The sequence below is a fragment of the Suncus etruscus genome, chromosome 2 (genome assembly GCF_024139225.1).
Source record: "Suncus etruscus isolate mSunEtr1 chromosome 2, mSunEtr1.pri.cur, whole genome shotgun sequence".
Lineage (NCBI taxonomy): Eukaryota > Metazoa > Chordata > Mammalia > Eulipotyphla > Soricidae > Suncus > Suncus etruscus.
In genome coordinates, this window is record NC_064849.1 from 162202406 (window position 1) to 162216646 (window position 14241).

The following is a 14241-nucleotide window of genomic DNA, read 5'->3' on the forward strand; positions in this document are numbered from 1 at the left end:
CTGTTGTTTATATCTAAAGATTCTGTCTTCTTTGCATATCGATCTTATTCTCTATGTCTAAAGGATGTGTATAAGTTAATCCTTAAGAAGCAAAGTTATTTGTTTTAATAAATGCTCTAGTGAAAAAAGTATCATGTGGATAACAACCCATAGGGAGTCTATTTCATTACTTTCTCACAGGGAAAATTCTGCTTGATGATATCATCATTTAAGTCAGGACAATAGTGCTATGCATAGATTTTTGGAATAAACTGGCTGAAAATCATCTGGCCATAGTGCATTTTATCAGCATTCTACCACCTTGAAAAATCCTAGGGTACTGAAGATTGCTTTCCTGCCCTAGTACACCAAAGAATTATAAAAACCATGTTCAGGATGGGTGAGTGATGATGAAGACACAAATTATCCTTGTATAGTGAAGTACAACAAGCAGTTGGACTGCAGAACCACACTGAGCAGAAAACTAAGACAATAAATGCTAGAAAGCACGTAAACAGCAGGAAGTCATGAGTATAGGGCAAGTAGAAGAGATCCAAAAGAGAAAAATCTAAATAAGGAGATAAAATCAAACATTGGCCTATGTGTTTTAATCAAATATCAAGAGCAAAAATCCTCAGCAGGAGTCATAAATCTGTGACCATTTATTTAATGGCAGATAAGAATCTCTGCAATTGATCAGGTCAATGTGTCTATTAACTGTGGTGGAAATTGCCTGAAACCTGGGAAAATGAATCAGCCTTTTAGAAAATGCGTTTAATTCATTAAGTAACATAAATTCATCCAAACAAACAGAAAGATGATAAATTCTAGGAAATATAATAATCTACTTTATGTTTGAGATTAAATTATTTAAATTCAATTGTTTGGTTGTAATGTTAGCTATGTCTAAAAACTAACATAAAAGCCATGTTATTGATTTGAAATGAATTTTAAGTGTTTTAAATAAGGAAACATACATTCCACAGAGGTTATCTAATGCCAAATTCATATTGCACAGTAAGAGAGATATTGAAAAGTACTTCTTTTGGTAGAATGTCTAAGTTCAAATACTTGAAGATCTCCCAATTTATATTTCTTTCAAGAAAAATTATAGACATTTTTATGAAATTGAAATGATGAACCAAAAATTAATAATATACAATATAAGATTTTAAATTTATTTTTCTCAGAACCTCATTTAAGTTCTTTATACTCTGCTCTGCTCTGCTAATGCTGTGTATATGCAACATGTTTCTCCTCTTGGAGTTAGTGTCCATTAATGTACATTAGCATGATTAAAACAAAATCTGATTACATATTATTAAAGCATAGGTGATCATATTATTCACAGTTTATAAAATAATATTATTCACTTTATTTTTTAAAAAATTTTAGGCCAGGGTATGCATTTGTGTGGCTAAACTAGGTTCCATTTCCTGGTTTTCCAACAGTGACTGAGCCTAGCCAAGAATGATCCCTGAGTGCAAAGTCAGCATTAATCTGTGACCAGAGTCTAATGTGACCTCAAAACAAAAGCAATAACAAAATATAATATTATTGTTGTTTTTGTTTATAAACAAAGACTAGAAGGAAAATAGTTTTAAAGAAAGCAAGTATAACTTGCACAACAATCACTTACTTCCTTGTAGGGGGGATATCTACATAAAGTATTAATATGGCTTTTCAAAGCAAATGGAATGTAGCTTTATTGTTGCACTGTAAAATTTGTAATCTTGACCCTTGGCAAATTGCCCAAAGAAAAAGTTTTGTAAGTTAATGTAATATGTGAAAAACCTCATTATATTCTATATTCTTGACCCCAGAATTATATTACCCCAGTTAGAAAATGCTATTTACTTTTTCATTTATGAATTTCACAATGTAATCAATCTATCACTTCTTTTAACTATTTGGAAAATAGAATCCATGATACAAACATTCAAAAAATTTTTCTGTGTGGGCATGAAATGTTTCTGTGTATGAGTAGGGATAATTGAATGTCTTTTGATATCAAACATCTCACTATGCTTGGAAATGAAAGAATACATGGAACAATTAAATCCAAGCAATTTATATTTGTCAATCTCCAATCATAACTGAACTAGTAAATTGTAGCCAAACTTAATAATACAAATGTCTGGCAATTTAAGGAACATAGAAATTCTCATACATTCTTCATGAAAGTTATTATCCATTTTATTTAGTCAATACCAGCCATTCTCTTTTTGTATGTGCTTAATGTGGAGCCAGATTATGGAATACTTACAAACTAAAGGAAATTTCTAGTGGCTTTAGCAAATATTGTATACTTGCATTGTTTTGACATTTTATAAACCTTATATTTTATTTCTTTTAAAGTCATCTAATATTTGTTATTACCAAATAAAAAAGTCTTTTATATAATCATATTAATAAATTTATTTCAAATGTTCAATTGATCTTCTAAATTTGGTCACTATGTTTTACTTAATGAATTTTTTAAAACAATGAACACAATTTTTAGCAATTAGATCTCAAGAAATATGATATGAATAATTTTAAAGGGTATTTGGTTTGTACTTTTTAGGTATATATCACCCCCCTTGTTTTTGATATTAATTCAGTTAAGTTTCTTTTCTTTCTATTTTATTTTTTTTGTTATTTTTTGTTGTGTATGTAAATATTTTGGGGATTATTATGTTACTGACCCTATCCTAAACAACCGGGGGAATTGTTGTGTATGTAAATATTTTAGGGGATTATTGTTACTGACCCTACCCTGATCAGTGATTGTGTCCTACCCTAGGGTGTGACCTGGCATTCTGCCCACACCCTAGGGTGGTACCTGATTCTGCTTCCACCATTGGGTGGTACCTGATTCTGGGGGATAAAAACAAGGGTCTGTGGAAGGCGAGAGGCTTTTGGCAGGAACTTATGCTGAGTCTTTGGACTTCAGTCTTGTCCACCGAATAAAGCTAATATTTCCACAAGCCTGACTGCGAGCTGTTTACCCACCATTTCACCTCAGAACCGTCGGCTGGACAGGGTGGCAGACATGTGCTCCGAGCTGGAGGGGAAAGACCTCATCCTCCATCCCTCCATCAGTCAACCTCTTCAGGGGCTGACTTGCAACAATTTTTGTTTGATTTTGATTTTTTTCCCGCTTTTTGGGTCACACCCAGTGATGCTCCTGGGTTACTCCTGGCTATGTTTTCAAAAATCGCTTCTGGTTTGGAGGACAGTGTGGGACAACTGCATGCAAGGCAAAGGTCATACCACAGCTCTATCACTCTGGCCCACGTTCCTCCCTCCCTCCCTCCCTCCCTCCCTCCCTCCCTCCCTCCCTTCCTTTCTTTTTTTTTTTTTTTTGTTTTTTGGGTCACACCCGGCAGTGCTCAGGGGTTATTCCTGGCTCCAGGCTCAGAAATTGCTCCTGGCAGGCACGGGGGACCATATGGGGCGCCGGGATTTGAACCGATGACCTCCTGCATGAAAGGCAAACGCCTTACCTCCATGCTATCTCTCCGGCCCCCTTCCTTCCTTTCTTTCTTTCTTTCTTGGGGCGGGTTGGTTTTTGGATCACACCCAGCCGCGCTCAGGCGTTACTCCTTACTCTCCGCACAGAAATTGCTCCTGGCAGGCTCGGGGGACCATATGGGATGCCGGGATCCCAACTTCCGTCGTTCTGCATGCAAAGCAAACACCTTACCTCCATGCTATCTCTCCAGCCCCATGGTCCTCGTTTCTTTTCTTTCTTAAATGTTCCCCCAAATTGGTCTTATAACATACTAAACTTTTGCAAGATCCTCCACTTACCAATGGTGAACAAATAGGCTCAGAAGACCTTTGCCATACTAAACACTAGGTCATTTCCTTTTCTTTATATTCAAGTCTAATTGTTAAACATCAAAGTATACTAATATTAAAACAAAACTATAAAGTTTCTCTGCTATTAAAGGGTCAATTAATAGCCAAAATGGTAATAAGTAAAAAATAATTACATTGACAATAATTTTGAATGTAGGAAAATGGTAGACCAATGTCTTCAAATAAATATTTTGTCTGCATAGTTACCAAAAATTATATAAAGAATATAGAATGCATATCTTCATGTGTTTATTTTTGGGGAGTGCATACCTAATGGTGCTCAGGGTTTATTCTCTGTTGTCAGGGATCAGTTGTCAGGGCATCAATGTTTAGTAAATTTCCTTATGTTCCTCCTGAGGCATGTTTTTTATATGCCTTAATACAAATCTAAGTAAAATTTTTTGTGTAGTATTCAACTGTTCCCTGACTTTTGGCTTTTTGAAGGAAAAAAATAAAGACAATTATAATGAACCTTAAAACTGTGAGGTTTAATTCTCATTTAAGACATTACTAACTTTTGAGTTTGTTTCAATATATATGATAGTATAATTATTGTAAAAATATTACTTATTAGAGGTTGACTTTTATTTTACTTCTCATATTTTTATTTGTAGAAATAACATCTAGTTGTGAAAGAATATATGATTCAAAATATAATTGTTGCCTTAGATAAATACACGGTTGATAAGTTAAATGCCTATGTTCCTTCGAGAGCAGATAGCAAACAGAATCTCAGTTTACAAAGTAAATAATCAAGATTTTATATGTCATTGCTTGCTTGATTCATCCATTTCTCTTATTTTTTTTGTTTTATTGTAAGATGATTATAACTAACTTTTTTCTCCTAGAGGAAGCAATATTATGTTGATGAGTGTTTTCAAACACAGTTGTGTCTGAATCAACTGGAACAGATTTTTTTGCTGCTATTGCAAATTTACTTGAATAGAGCTAAGTAATGTATATAAACAAAAGCATACAGTTCTGTGGTAATTTTGATGCCAGCTATATAGGCACTAAAGGAGAACTCTAGTATTAAACGTTCTATCAACTTAGCAGACCTTCATCATCCTTGAAACTTTAATTTTTTGGTAAAATGTTGAAATTGGGGGCTGGAATGAGAGCACAGTGGGTATCACTAGATGTGGCCAAAACAAACAAACCAAAAAGATTAGAAATTGTACCATGTTGATCACAAGTCTAAAAGAAATTTATAGTCCTAAAATCACAGAAAATGACAGATTACATATCAAAAAGCTACTTTTATAGTATAAATTGCTAACAGAAACAAAGGGGTCTCCAAATTTTCATTTTGATTTTTTAAGGACTATATTGTAGTATGGCACCATGAGATTTATTTCTCTCTCCAAACACAGAAAATTTATTTTTTGAATTTGAACAAGAATTAAAATAGAATAGTTCCTTAGAAAATCAGTGTTAGACTTCGGACACTGATTTATTTGCAAAACATGCTAGTGTTGATTCTTATAAATAAATCTTGAACACATAATATTAAGGAAACATCATAATTTAGAATGAAGTAATTATAAGTATCTATAAGCTGCCAGATGTTAACACCAAAAGTAGTTATGTTTTACTTACTAGTTCCTACAGAAGTTTTTAACTTGTATAACTTTTCAATCCATTTGCAGTCAATAAAAACAATTGATAAATCTCAGTATGAACTAGAGAATTTATCCAAATTGTGTTCAGATTAATATTACTTATAGTGAATGCTTTTATTTTATTTTCTTTTAATTTTTACTGTGACCATAACAAATATTTTACTGCATCATTTATGTACATAGTGACAATGCATGAGGGGCATTCCCACCACCAGTGCTGTCCTCCCTCCACCCCTGTTCCCAGTATGCATCCCATATCTCCCTTCTTTACCCCCCAGTATGCTAGTGCAACTGGTCTCCACTTTACAGCTTGTTGTAGATTGAGCATCCATTCCACCGTCATTGGAGATCAAAAGGATAAGAAAAAAGGGAGAAAAAAATTTGGTGACAACTACCAAAAAAAACAAACAAGAGAGAGAAAAGAAAAAGAAAAAAAAATGGAAGAAAAAGGAAAAAAATGGACCCAACAAATAAAAATAAAAATATATCTCTAAATAATAACAAAAGTGAAAAAGAAAGAGAAAAGTAGAAGAAAAAAGAGAAGAAAAATAAAGTAAAAACTAACAAATCAAAACAAAACAAGAAAAAGTATGGGTGCTAGAGTGTTAGGGTTTGGCGTCCCCCCCCCACTTTTTTTTTTTTTTTTTTTTGCATAGGCACAGTAAGCATTGGGGAAGAAAGGGATTTCCCGTGGCCTAAGAGATTCAGGGTTTCTCCATCCTTGAAGCATACCATCATGGGATCAACCCCTGGCTCCATATATACTCATTACCCCATCCCAAAGGCTTTTTTGTGATGCCAGGAAAGTTTCCTCTTGGTTGTGTGTGAGAAAATCAAGCCACTGTAGCTAGGGATCTTGCTATTTGTGCAGGTTATAGGTCAGGGTCTTGGATAGAGTCTCTAGGTTCTAGAGGTTCCTATTCATCATTGTTGTTGTGTTCAGTCTTCTGTAACACTTGCTCCTTGTTTTCATTCAGTCCCTAAGCCAAAGCCTAGGATATTATGGATCCAAATGTTCTGCTCAGTCTCTGTTGTCCAAGTTGGACTTCTCCAATAAGACATCTTGTTGTTGTTGTTGTTGTTTATGTGTCCTGGGCTACAGCCTAGGGTAGGATTTTCCTTATTAGTCCCAAGGTAGGTTCTGTTCAGTCACAGTTGTCAAAGTCAGTTTTCTGTTGTTGGTGCTCTTATTTTTAACAGTTCAAAGGACGATATCTCTTCTGATTTTCATTTAGTGTTAGGTGATGTGATAGGACAGCCTGGTATTAGGTCAAGTTTTCCTTTCCTCATTGTCATATCAAATCTGGCACAAGTTGGTGCCAGAGTAGTGTTATAAATTTCCCAATGGAGCTTAGTTCCTGGTGGTGTTGCTTGAAGCTGTATCATTTCTACATCGGGGATCTGGGGTTTCCGATTGGACTAACACTGTCCAATCTCCTGGGGACTGGTTGTATCCACATGACACATGTTCTGGATGGGAGGCACCCTTCTGCTATAAAAAGTGAGTTCTTATCCCTAGAAGATAAGAGCTTGTTTCTGTGTCTATGTTTCCCCCCTTTTTTTACTGTGCCCATACAAAAACTTATGGTGTCATATTGTGTTGCTGGTGCTATTCTGGGTAAGGATGACAGGCTGCACACACAGTCTCTGTCGTCTGGTTTTGTTCTAAGCTTTTATCCCAGTCAAGGCTTTTTGTACCAAGAAGCACCAAAAATCTTAAGGATAGAGAAAAAATGTATATGTTAAAATAGAAGAAATAAATAAAATTAAGTTAAAAACAAAAGGTATTCAAATAAAACAAGTGTGGAGGAGGCTATTTGTATATTTAGGAATACACATCTTAAGATGTATTGTTATACAGGTATTGAGCTTCCATAGGCAATATAAGACTCCCAATTAAGTCTTTTGATATATTCTTGTGGGGAGTAAAAGCCAAGGTACTTTTCAATTCACAGGTCTTGGAATTGAGTTTGAGAGATGCTTTGCTGCATTACGAGACCATATAGTGTCTTTGAGCGGGAGTTTTGCTGAGGCCGATTCCTGTATCATGCAACAGTCCACGATTTGGTGGGGGTGAGAAAGCCATCAAGCATGAGTCAGCAGGCGTGCTGGTTGTAGTTCTTTGCTGAGGCATGAAAATAGGGACCCAGAGGATGTCTTTCACTGAGGAGCTGGAAGGTGGTCTGTTGGGGCAGGAGGTCAATCTTGGTGCTTACTGAGTTAGGAACTGAGGGTAAAAAAGGTTAAATTAGGGGAGGATAACAGATCAGGATTGGGAGATGAGGGGATAGAAGAGACACAGGGGTAGGGGAGAGGCAATATATGACAGGGGCTATATACAATATATATATATATATGTATATATGTATATATATATATTAATTGTTTGTGATTTCGGCTTGGAGTCAGTACAAAAAATCACGTCCATAAAGGCTGACTTTAAAAATCTATTAGAGTGTTATCATCCAAATCTTTGGTATTCGTTTCCTTTCCTACGAACTGCCTAGAATAAAGAACATTTTTGGATAATGCTTAAAAAGTATATTTGTCACTCGGGCAACAAATATAGTATGAAAAGACACTGCTGCAGGGGGTCAAGTATGAATACGGGAGGAATTTGGCTTGGGGGGGGGAATTTCGGTCTCCTGGACTAAGTGATCAGCCCAGGAGGCCATTGGCCAGCTGTCTGCCCAGATTCCCAGCCATACCCATAGGAGAGGAGCAGGAATCCTGGCATGTGGGATCATCTGGGTCCAGCTGCAGCCTCCTTCTCCAGTATGAAAAAGCATGGGGGAGGACTTTGCCTCCTCCCCATCCCCCTAGAGCTCAGATGCCATACCTGGCCTTGAAAGCCAGCCTGGCATGGGGGGCTCTCGGTCTCCAGGACTAACTGGTCAGTCCTGGAGGCCTTTGGCCAGCTGTCTGTCCAGATTTCCAGCCATTCCAGTAGAAGAGAAGCAGTAATCCTGGCATGTGGGATCTTCTGGGTCCAGCTGTAGCCTTTCTCTCCAGTTTGAAAAAGCATGAGATTGGAGTCCCCCCCCCACCCCAGAGCCCAGTTGCCAGACCTGGCCCTGAAGACGTTTGGCATGGGGGTAATCTTGGTCTCCTGGACTAAGTGGTCAGCCCAGGAGGCCATTGGCCAGCTGTCTGCCCAGATTCCCAGCCATACCCATAGGAGAGGAGCAGAAATCCTGGCATGTGGGATTGTCCGAATGCTTTTATTTTTAAGGCCATTTTCTGTTAACAATGTTATGAATACATGTTAAGTGACATCAAAAAATGCCATGTATTAAAATTAACATCTTTATTAAAATGAACAAATATTTTTCCACTCCAACTAAACAGTAAAAATATCAATATACAAAACACCAGGTTTTCAAACTACATCCAAGAGAAAGATTTCAAAGTGGAAAAGTGGGAAACATCTCACTTAAAAATACATCCAAATAAGGTAATATGATAATAATTCCAATATAGACAAAGGCCAGGAGGACCAGTCTATGGAAGGATCTTGCCACAGGTAGCAGTTGTATGCAGTTCGGATGGAGAAGGGACCACTATCAAAAAATGTGGTTTGAAATAGTCATGCTGCACAAAAACTGGGAGATAAAAGTAGGTAAAGTGATATGTATGATATCCCTTCAGTAGCAATATCTCAAACTAAAGTGTCAACGTAAAAAGAAGTGAGAAAGAGATGAACAATGTTTTAGAAGTAGACAGGAGAGTTAGCAGGGGTTAGGTTGGGCAGGAAATGAGGGACTTTGGATCAAACAATGTTCAGTGATGAAGGGATCGATGTTGGACATTGTATGACTGGAATTTAATTATGATTAATTTTATTTTTTGTTTGTTTTTTGGGGAGGCATCCTGGTCTACATTGAGGGCGTATTCCTGGCTCTGCACTCAGAAATCACTCCTGGAAGGCTGGGGACTATATGGAATGCCAGGAAATAACCCCAGGTGGCAGCGTACAAATGCCCTACCTTATTTACTGTGCTATCTTCAGGACCCATAATCATGACCACTTTGTTACTATATCTCGCAGTGATTTAATTAAATAATTTATTTTTATAAAATATTTTCTATAAATAATACAAATATCAAAAGGGGCCAAAATTCATAGTTCAAATTCAGTGGATAAGGTAAGTGGCTTACACGTGGTCAACCAGGGTTTGATACCATACAACTCATGTGCTCTCCTAATCCAGCAGTAATCCCTGAACACCACAGGGTGTGGCCAATACACCACACACATATACTCCTGAAAATGCTTGCATCAAAAAGAATCAATTGCTTAGGAATCAACATAAAAACTAGGTAAAAATGTTTGCCATCAAAAACTATATCACTGATGAAAAAAAGAAAACTGCAAATAAAATATAAAGTTAGTTTATGCTGTATAGCCAGAAAAAACAATATTGCTAAATTGGACAGCCATCCTAATTTATTTATACATCCTAATTTATTACATGAGACCAATGAAAATCATTTTAAAATTTCAATCATCTTATATTATATATAAAATATATGAATGAGATGTGTATAGAATCACAAAGGACACCCATATAGTGAAGTCTAAAAAAAAAAAATGAAAATGGAAAGAAACATGTTACTTGCCTTTAAAATGTTACATTTTACTTTTTATTTTAAAACATTAAAAATTACACTCAACAGCATTATAAAAATAGTAATTGCTGATCTTGGAAATTGCATCTCAACATTTTTAAACGCAATCATTTCTGCTAGTTAGGAATTAGTTTTGTATTGCTTCGAAGGAGGAAAGCACACAAAAATTTGAGAGAAGTAAGAAAATATTCAGTTCATAAGATGCTTTTTTTAAATATTACCTTGCTAGATTCTTTTCATAGTTTTGTCTCAGATATAAGCTCCTGAGTCTTATCTGCCTTGGGAATTGTTATTTAGTATCAACAGCATGGTTATATCTCTATTGTTCTTAGAGAAGTTTGAAGATATACACATGCTGTGATGAAAAAATACAAGTTTGAGCTATTTCTTGTCCCTTCTTTTATTTCCATCATGTATATATATATATACATGTATATATATACACACACACATATATATAATTAAATTCTAGCCCAGTTTTTCTTTTAAAAATAAACTACAGTCATTTCTAAAATAAGATAATCTGACTTTTTTTTCTTTGGGAAAAATTGTATTTCTCAAATGTGTCTTAATACATGTATTTTATTAAATATTATTATTTAACATAACAAAATTAGTTTTTTTCTGTAACATTGAGTACTTAGCTAACTAAAAATTTTTTATAGGAAGACATTTAAAATAGAATATGTTTAACATACAATAAATAAATATGATATAGAATATACATATATATACTATATACCATCTTAAAATGATTCTCAGTTGTATTATTGTAAAAACCTTATACAATATAGAGTTATGAGTCACAAGTTTCTACTTGTTTTTTTCTTTGCCTGAAATTCCACTATTGAACTTTATCATTTTTCTTTGGCTATTACTATAAATTCTCTGACTAATAAGTGATGACAAGAATATAAGTGCATATTATATGTATAGTTTAACACAGGCACTAAAAGGAACTATCAAAAATTTTTGATGTAATAGAGCATAGACATATTGACTATTTTGGTTCAAATGAGATTTAAGGCAAAACTATTTGAAAATTTACATAACTTTTCTTTTCATATATTTTGAGCTTCTTTGCTTTAATATAATCTTTCTGATCATATTATGTATACATCTCCACACACGTTCAACAAATTGTTCACTTTCATCTACCAATGTCAAGAGAACTCCCCCCATCCACTCTACCTGTGCAATGTAAGCTTCACTCTATATAATTCTTGAACACTTTATGCTAAAGATATTTCTTATTTTGATCAAATTATCTGATCAGCTGATAAAATTATCAGATTATTACTAAAAAATCTGTGTATTCTTTAGAGAATAATTTTAATTTTTATATACTTGTATATAGCATATATTTTACAAAATTTATGAAATTTATGAGTTTATTAAAACAAATTTATAATATTTTCTTTTTTCAAAACAGATTTTGCTCAAGAACCATATTGCCTATGTCTAATAAATGATTTTTAATCTTGCTACATTAGAGACAGATATCATGCACCTATGTTTCTGACATAGTTCATCCAATAGTAATAATAAAGTTATATATTTAATAATAATTTTTATTTTATAATTAAGTTTTATTTATTTTATTATTATGGAATCATATTATTCTAGTACATATCTTCTTATATTTATTAGTTTTTATTGGTGACACACTCAAAAGGATTCATTATTGACACTGGATCTTTTTCACAAATTTTGAGGAACCATATTTGGTGTTGGGGTCAAATAAGTGTCAGTCAAATGCAAGGAAAGACCTACTTGTACTATATCTCCAACCTTGTATACTCAATATTTTATAAATCAATATTAGACTACATCACTGTTTATGTTGGAGAGATACAATTTCACATAGCTTTAAAAAATATGTTATCAATTCACACCCGATTTAAGGACTAAAACCCATCAACCACAGTGTAAAAAATCTCCTTCTACTCTACCTTTGTTCTCTATCCCTTAGTCACAGAATGCTGAGGTCTGATCCAAAAGTTTCTGGGGATTTTTGCCTAATTCTTTGATCTTCTTCACTATATCTAATATATAAGTGAAATCATCAGCATTTTTATTTTTCCCAGTGACATTTTCCATCAGATGGTTTTATTTTTAATATGAAAATATGCTATTTAAATTATTTAATACAATAAATTTATAAATTAATTGCAGTTAAATTTATACTAGTGAAGAACCTGATTCTATACATTACTTACATCCCTTTTCTTTTAAACTAATTATTACAAAGTGTGTGACATAAACTTAACTGTAAAATACTTAATATGAGTTAAGATTGCTGAGCAAATTTAATGATGCTTTTTTTTATAGTATCTTATTTTTCCATTGGATACATTTTTTCTTTTTTGCACCACAAATAATAGTAAAACAATAAAACTTATAAAATATAAGCAGCAATGACAATCAAATATTATATAACTGGCCACTAAAATTTCAATAAAAGAAAAATATAAGATAATTGCATTTTATTCTGAAAGCCTTCTCGGACAGAGTAAAATAGTATAAATGTAATGGAAAGCAATGAAATTAAAACTTCATATTTAAAAATCAGGTAAAAATCTCAGAAATATCATAAAACTTTCAGCATTTTCTTAGTATTGCTGAAGTCTAGTATAAATTAATGGTTATATTTGAGACACTTAGAAAAATTTGTTATCCTTTTATTTTTATCAAAAAACATTAGAAAATAGCTGTTTCCTCACCAGATAATGCAGGTTAAACACTGCTTCTCTAATTTTATTAAAACATGCAATTTAGGGGGCTGGGAAGGTGGCGCTAGAGGCAAGGTGTCTGCCTTGCAAGCGCTAGCGTAGAATGGACTGTGGTTGGATTCCCCGGCATCCCATATGGCTCCCCCCAAGCCAGGAGCAATTTCTGAGTGAATAGCCAGGAGTAACCCCTGAGCGTCAAATGGGTGTGGCCCAACAACAACAACAAAACAAAACAAAACAATATGCAATTTAGGAGAATTTAAATAAAAGATGGTCTGAGTGATGATAATCCAAATACATCTATCTCAAATACTCAATAAATTCTGAGAATCCAGGTAAGACACATCCATTTTTCTCCACAATGACTTTCCCAGAAGCAGATTTGTCTTTCTGAGTAAGGAAACAATCTGAGAAATAAGTAACATTTACTTGCTCCCTGTGACACAGTCTTATTAGCTAGAGGACAGTAGACAATTAAAAAACAATTAAAACAACCCAACTTTCTGAGATTCAAAATATACTAAGTTTTAAATCAATGCTAAATTTGAGAACCTCAATTTGATACTACTCATTGAAAATATATATTTAGGGGCCGGGAAGGTGGCGCTAGAGATAAGGTGTCTGCCTTGTAAGCGCTAGCCAAGAAACGGACCGCGGTTCGATCCCCTGGCGTCCCATATGGTCCCCCTAAGCCAGGGGCAATTTCTGAGCACTTAGCCAGGAGTAACCCCTGAGCATCAAACGAGTGTGGCCCAAAAACCAAAAAAAAAAAAAAAGAAAGAAAGAAAATATATATTTAAAGAAAAGGAGCTACCATACAGCAGATAGGGGGCTCGCCTTATACATAAATGACCTGCATTTGATGGATAGTATCATATATGGTTCTCTGAGTCCTTCCAGGTGATTCCCTGAGCACAGAGCCAGAAGTAAACCCCAAGCATCATTGGCTTTGTCTGAAACTCTCACTCAAAGATAAAATATAGTCGAAATATGCTGTAAGTAGGTGTAACTGAAGAGACAATTTGTAAAATCACCCCAAGTGCTGTATCTCCAGCCCAGGTGAAAGAGTCTGAACCGAGTCACACAAGAAACAGTTCATTAAACTTCATTAAATAAAATCACAAGAGCATTTCCACAGATATATACAGTTTGAAAATAAGTTTGCTAAAACATTCTTATAATGAGCACTATTAATAGTAGTCTATAATATCAAAGTTCCTTTCCATCCACTTCAATGGACAAAGAGATCAGAACTTTTTGCAAACATAATTTGAGAATAAGCTGCTACATAAGATATACAACAAAACATCATGTCAATTGAAAAATATTCATTAGGATAGCTGAGAACTTTCAGAACACTAACATGCATTTCCCAAGAATTGTGAAAACAAATTAAATTAAATTAAAGCAGTAAAGTTAGATATATTTTTTTT